The following is a 6,343-nucleotide window of genomic DNA, read 5'->3' as shown; positions in this document are numbered from 1 at the left end:
TGATGACGGTGGTGGTGGTGGTGGTGGTGGTGGTGGTGATGGTGGTGGTGGTGGTGGTGGATGGTGATGGCGGTGATGGTGGTGGTGATGGTGGAAGTGATGGTGGTGGTGATGGTGATGGTGACAGTGGTGGTGGTGGTGATGATGGTGGTGATGGTGCTGGTGATGGTGGTGGTGGTGGTGATGGTGGTGGTGGTGGTGGTGGTGGTGATGATGATGATGATGGTGATGGTGATGGTGGTGGTGGTGGTGATGGTGGTGGTGATGATGGTGATGATGGGTGGTGGTGATGGTGATGGTGACAGTGGTGGTGGTGGTGATGATGGTGGTGATGGTGGTGGTGATGGTGGTGGTGGTGGTGGTGGTGATGGTGGTGATGGTGGTGGTGATGGTGGTGGTGACGGTGGTGGTGGTGGAAGTGATGGTGATGGCAGTGGTGGAAGTGATGGTGGTGGTGGTGGTGACGGTGATGACGGTGACGGTGGTTGTGATGGTAACGGTGGCAGGGTGGGGGTTAAGGTGGTAATAGTGGTGGGGGTGGGTGGGATGGGCAGGGGTGAAGGTGGTGGCTCTAGCAGGGGTGGATGCAGCAGCAGCTATGTAACCTGTGCATTTTGGACCTATACTTGGCTGTGGGGATTTGAGAAGTGCTGGCCAGAGCAAATTTTGCAGCAACAAAGAACTACTTTACTAACAATAAGCCTGTTTCTCTATTTCATTTTTCTCTTCTTCTCTTTTAAATTGCTATCCTACACAATATCTGGGTAAGTGTTTGTAATTTATCACGAGGGCCGATTTTTCAAGCCACTCTAATGCCAGGATGCTGAGCGGGACTAATCTTTCCAAGGCTGCCTATCTGCCCACGGAGAAGAGGAAGCCCGCAAATGCAGAACAGCAGCTCCTTCCCAGCCAGGGCGCGTGAGCACAGCCATGTGCAGGCCCATTCACAGCTGAAGGGGTTGCCGGTGCAAGTGATTCTAATACGTGCCGTATGGTCTTTTGCTCAGTTCCTGTTCTCCATGCGTCCAAATGTCACTGATGATTATTTTCTACTGGTTAGAGCTGAAACCAGGTGCTCAGGGAAAACCTAGGGTGTCCTGATATAAACCCTGGCTCCATGCCATGCAATGAATCAAACGGTAGCCTGTGATCCAAACGATGCTGTTACCATCTGGTAGAGTAGGGAAGAGCAAGAAAAAGGGCTTTAAAAATGGAAAGGTAAAACAAATTCAACCCAAGTTGCCACTTGACAAAAGACCACCCGTGTTTCCCCTCCTCAAATCTACCAGTGACAGAGCGGACAGATCCGATTGCTTTTAGCAGGAGACCCTCAGGTCCAAGGGCAATGGCTGGGGATGAAAGCCATGTGTATCCAATGCATCCCCTGAACGGGCACTGGCAGTTACTAAGGGGTCCCAGACCTCTCCAAGACACCCGCCACCAAGACTGCTGATGTCCAGATGAGAATTCTGGTGCCTCCACGGACACACACCCACACATTGCCTCCCAACGCAAAAACAGTCAAGGTTTGGAGAAGGCAGACCTCACTTCTAATCTCTGCCCCACCATCTATACTCCGCGTGACCCGGAGTAATCTGACTTACGCATCTAAATCTTGGTTTCCTCATTTGCAGAATGGGAATAAAACTGCCCTACCTCACAGGATCCTTGCAGAAATCAGTGAGAAACATGGGTATAGTTGCCGAGCTAAGTGTCTGCTTAGCCTCCTCCGTGCAACCACTGCTTTTTCCTTCCTACCTGGTATTAGTTCTACACCTGCTACAGATCCCATCTTAATATTTTCTCAGGGTGCCTGGGTGGCTCAGTCGGTTACGTGTCCGACTTCAGCTCAGGTCATGATCTCATGGCTTGTGAGTTCAAGCCCCACGTCGGGCTCTGTGCCTACAGCTCAGAGCCTAGAGCCTACTTAAGATTCTGTGTTTCCCTCTCTCTCTCTCTCTCTCTCTCTCTCTCTCTCTGCCCCTCCCCTGCTCATGCTCTCTGTCTCTCAAAAATAAATAAACGTTAGAAAATTTTTAAAAATGTTCTTAAAGCAACAGACGCAATCAGGCACATCATGAGACATTTGGGAATCACTCCATCGCTAGAAAGAAGGGAGGCATCATATTTGGTAGGTCACTTCTTCGGTTCTCACCTATTGATGAGAGAAGAGATTCCAGAAGATGTTGGAAAAAGGATCAAAGGACCCAAAGAGATTGTCACCAGCTCGTGGGAAAGGCAGTGACAAAGGCCTGAGTGACCCTGAGCAGCTTGTTTGATCTTTCTGGACATGAAATTTCGCACCGTCCATCTCAGGGATCCCTTCTGTCATGATGATTTTATAGACATTCCAAGTTCTGCATTAAATTGAAATGCCTGACAGCACAGAATTCTCTTACACAAAAAATTTTCCCTTGGTCATCCAGGGAAGAGGAAAGAAAACAGTGGGGCTATGTCAGGCGGGACTCAGCAGCACAGAGCAAGGTAGAGACAAAGCCAAAGTAGAGGTGCAGATAGGACCCAAGTTCTTCAATGGGAACCCTGGGACCCCTTAATGAGGCAGACAGGCCTCGTTTCTTCAAAATGGAGCATGCGCCATGGAGGGCCAGGGCCCAGGTGACCAGATGCCCGGTTCTGGGTCCTGTCGTCCTCATGCTGTGCACAGAGTTGGCACCCAGGCAGCAACAGGCATGCAAGCATGAGCCACTCACCCGTGCACTCTGGCTGCATTAGATGCTGACTGCAACATTACTCACTTATGCCTATCTTATATGCTGAGATGTTCTGTTTATGCACTTTTTATGTGTGTATAAAAATATATATGTTTTACGAGCGTGGGGCACTCTTCTAAGTGCTGCAGATACAAAAATAATGCTCTCACAGACTTACATCCGTGAAAACAAAAATAAACAAATACTCAAGAAAGAAAAAAATAGAAGTCCTCTACAAAAATTAAAATAGGCTGGTGTGAGAGTGACAAGGTGTCTATTTTGGGGTGAATGATGAGGGCATGAAGAGTTTGCTTTTTTTTTTTTTTTAAGTCAACCTTGTGGATGCTTCTGAGTGCCCAAATGCTTCAGTAGCCTTGAGCTCCAGCTGGTTCTGCTTCCAGAACATTCTGGAATGTTCAGCTATGTAGCAGTGCTCCCCATCAACCTCTTCCTAATGCCTGGCTCAGACAAGTGGGAGGAAAAGAAAACCTGAGAAAGAGAAACAAGGTAGCATCACCACCCTCCTTCTAAGGCAGGGAGCCCAGCGGGGTGACGATGGTCCGATGTTATGCAGAGGGGTGCCTTGTGTGCTCTAACTCTGTGGGATGGCCCGGGGGTGGGGTGGGCATGGGGGCTGCCTGGCTCCCGATCTTCCCATTTCACTATGCCATTGTGGAAAAATCCAGCTTTGTCCAAAATTAACATGTTTACCTTGCCGGGGATTACACTGTCTGCCTGTTGCTAATCTCTAAAATAAAGGATCCGGATCCCTTTCCCTAGCCCGTACATTAGTCTCAACGTCTCAATTCCTGGATCCTGTGGCTTGTCATTGTCTTGTCTCTTCCCCTTTATAGCCTGAGTGTGTGCAGTGACACCAGGGAGTGATGTTTCAGCTGAAGCAGATGATGAGGAAATGACAGGTCACCGTGAGGGAAGGAGAGACAGATAATTTTCTGAGTAAGTCATTCTGTCTCGGGTTTTCCTGACTCAGCCAGAGGCTGACTGAGCAGGAAGTTGCCGCTCAGCCCACACCGACATCACAGTCAGTCTCTGCAGTGTTTGCCCAGTGGTGCGGCCACTGGACTATAGCAACATCCATGGGGTGCACCCCAGCCCGAATCAGAGACTCACAGAGGACCACTGGAGAGCCAGGGGACCCCAAAGACACACAATGGTCGGCCTCCATTCACGACAGGGAGCAGGACGAGGGAGGAGCCCTCCCTCCATTAATACATCGCCCTGCCCGTGGCCCTTGGCTCACTCTCCCGTGCCAGACCCTATGTGTCCCCACCACCTGGCACACCGTTGGGCCAAGATGGGTGCTCCCATAGCCCCTGCCCCTGGTCTGGGCCACCACCCTCCCCTTCAGCTCTCTGTCCAGAGGCAGGATGTCCTCTCCAGGGGGCAATTCCTATGTCTGCATCACCCTCTCCAGTGCAGCCATCAATTCCTGCTAAAATGTCCTGGCTCTTGCAAGGCCACCGCAGACATCCCCCTTCCTTGTCCCCAGGGCCCACTCCCTCTCAGTGCCCTCCCCTCCCACCCAGATCCCTCTCTGCTGAACACCGCAGTGCCCCTACCGAGGCATCTGGGTTATCTGTCCATATTTCTCAGGACCCTCAGGCTGTGTGAGCGCCTGGAAGTTGAGACCATAATCTCTTCAGAGATTCCCAAAGCATCTAACTGAGTGCCCACGCGTCATAAGAGCATGACATGAGCTTTGTGGGCAGACGGACACATGGGAGGAGAGAAGAAGTCAGGCTTTAGAGACGCACAGTCCCAGGTGTGCATCCCCGAGGGGCAGCTGCTGGTGGTGTTAGGTCAGAGACTGCCCTTCCTCTGTGCAAAGGGGGCCGATAAACACTTCCCTAGGAGCGCTGGGGTCTGGCACATGGAGCTCAATACCTCAATTCATAGCGCTCCCCTCCACCCTGGTTCCTTCTCTGGGTCTCTTTGTCTTATCCCTCAAATTTCCATTCCTGGTGCACATATCCAAGTCCCAGGGCCCCTGGCCAGTGTTAAGGTTGGGACAGGACAGGCTCCCAGCACACGGCGGGCTGGTGCTAACCTTAGGAGTAAAAGGTGTTTCTGGGGGTGACAAGAACCATCCTGGGGAACACACGAATGGCCCTTGGGGGGCCAAGAAGCCATGGCCAAGGAAGCGTGGGCCTCAACAAGCAAGCTCCAAGCAAAAGGTTTCCTCTCCCCTCCTCCCCTTTTCTAGGAGAGTCAATTAGATAGAAATGTCAATTAAAAAAAAAAAAAACCACCTTCGTAGTCATGTTTGTATCAAGAGCCCCACTCGGCATCTAATTCTACGTTAGGAAAAGTAATGTTTGCATCAGTTTGACACCAGACGAAATGAGGCTCACCTAAACATCAATTACATAATGTACAAAGACTGCTGCTTTCTCTTAAAAGGCTGTGCGCGAGCAAGTTGGGGGAGTGGGAGTCGTGACAGCTGCCACGTCTTGCTGCTCACCAAGGACGCAACCCCATCCTGGGCACGCTTTCTCCCCAAAACCAGACCGGTGGCAATGCCTTCCACTCTAACGGAGGAAATGTGCCCAGAGAGGCTAGGTGACTTGTCGGGTCACACAGCTGCCCAGAAGCAGGGCCAGCTTCAAACCCGGGTGCATCCTGCTGCACAGTCCAGGACCCTCGCGTTGTACAGGAGAGAAGCGACCCGGCTTTGCCAGGGAAACTGAGGCCCGGGCTGGTGGTGCTGAATCTGAGGTTGAACATCCAAGTTCTTCTAGTGGGATGAAGGCTTCCCGCTCTCCCACCCAACCCTGCTACATGGTACCTTTCCACGTCCCAGCTAGCCTTCCAAACAAGTTCCTCTTACAATCATAAGGGCTCAAGATGGTTATAGGGTGCAGCGGTGTTTGATAACCAAAGGAGGAAGTTCACTGGTGGGTAAGGACAGGTTGGGGTCTGCGGAGTCACAAAAGCAGGTCGCCCAGTTTCAGAACTGAGGATACAAAGCATGATGGGAGGGTGGGTGCAGCCCCCTTACACAGAGGGAATCCACGACACATCCGTAACACCGTCTACTTCACCGAGCTACAGAATCTCCGGGCTACAGAGGCCACAGAGGGGGTTGGACAGCCTCTGCCGGATGAAGGCCCCATTCCCACCCATCCACCAGTGGCCGACTGGCCTCTGACCGAGCACCTGCAGGGTCACTGAACACCCCATCTTCGGTAGCTGTGCCCCTTGGGAAGTCTCTATGTGAACCAGTGAAAGATGCTACAGGCTTAATTAAGCACCAGAGGTCAGCGAACACGGAGTCCCTACTCTGTGCCAGGCACGCTGCTAGGAACTAGGGACACACATTTGGGGGGTGGGGGGCAATCTCAGTCACTGTAGGGACACCAAAGAGGACACCTAGCCTCACTGTGCTTCTTCATCCGTCTGCCTTCAACCGCAGGACTCTGTGTCAGGAGCTGTGCTTAGCGGCGAATCAAACCCATAAAGTATGTACAATCTGGGTAAGAAGACAGGTGCTTAATTAACTCAAGTTAAATTAAATGAAATACCCTGAGATATTACAGTGCTCAATAACAATATGGATGTTTCGACTAAAGTAGCTAATAGCCTATTGGCAGCTCTCTATTTTTCATCCCTAT

At 51.4% G+C, this 6,343-nt stretch overlaps 1 protein-coding gene across 1 annotated transcript in view; it reads right to left on the bottom strand.

Annotated features, from left to right (window-relative positions):
- The window catches only part of COL22A1 (collagen type XXII alpha 1 chain), a 237,546-nt gene that overhangs the window by 127,383 nt on the left and 103,820 nt on the right, over window positions 1–6,343 (bottom strand). The gene's annotated exons all lie outside the window — the stretch shown is intronic.

The sequence above is a fragment of the Panthera uncia genome, chromosome F2 (assembly GCF_023721935.1).
Source record: "Panthera uncia isolate 11264 chromosome F2, Puncia_PCG_1.0, whole genome shotgun sequence".
Classification (NCBI taxonomy): Eukaryota; Metazoa; Chordata; class Mammalia; order Carnivora; family Felidae; genus Panthera; species Panthera uncia.
Note: the sequence above shows the minus strand (reverse complement) of the source record. Positions and strands in the feature narration are given on the sequence as shown.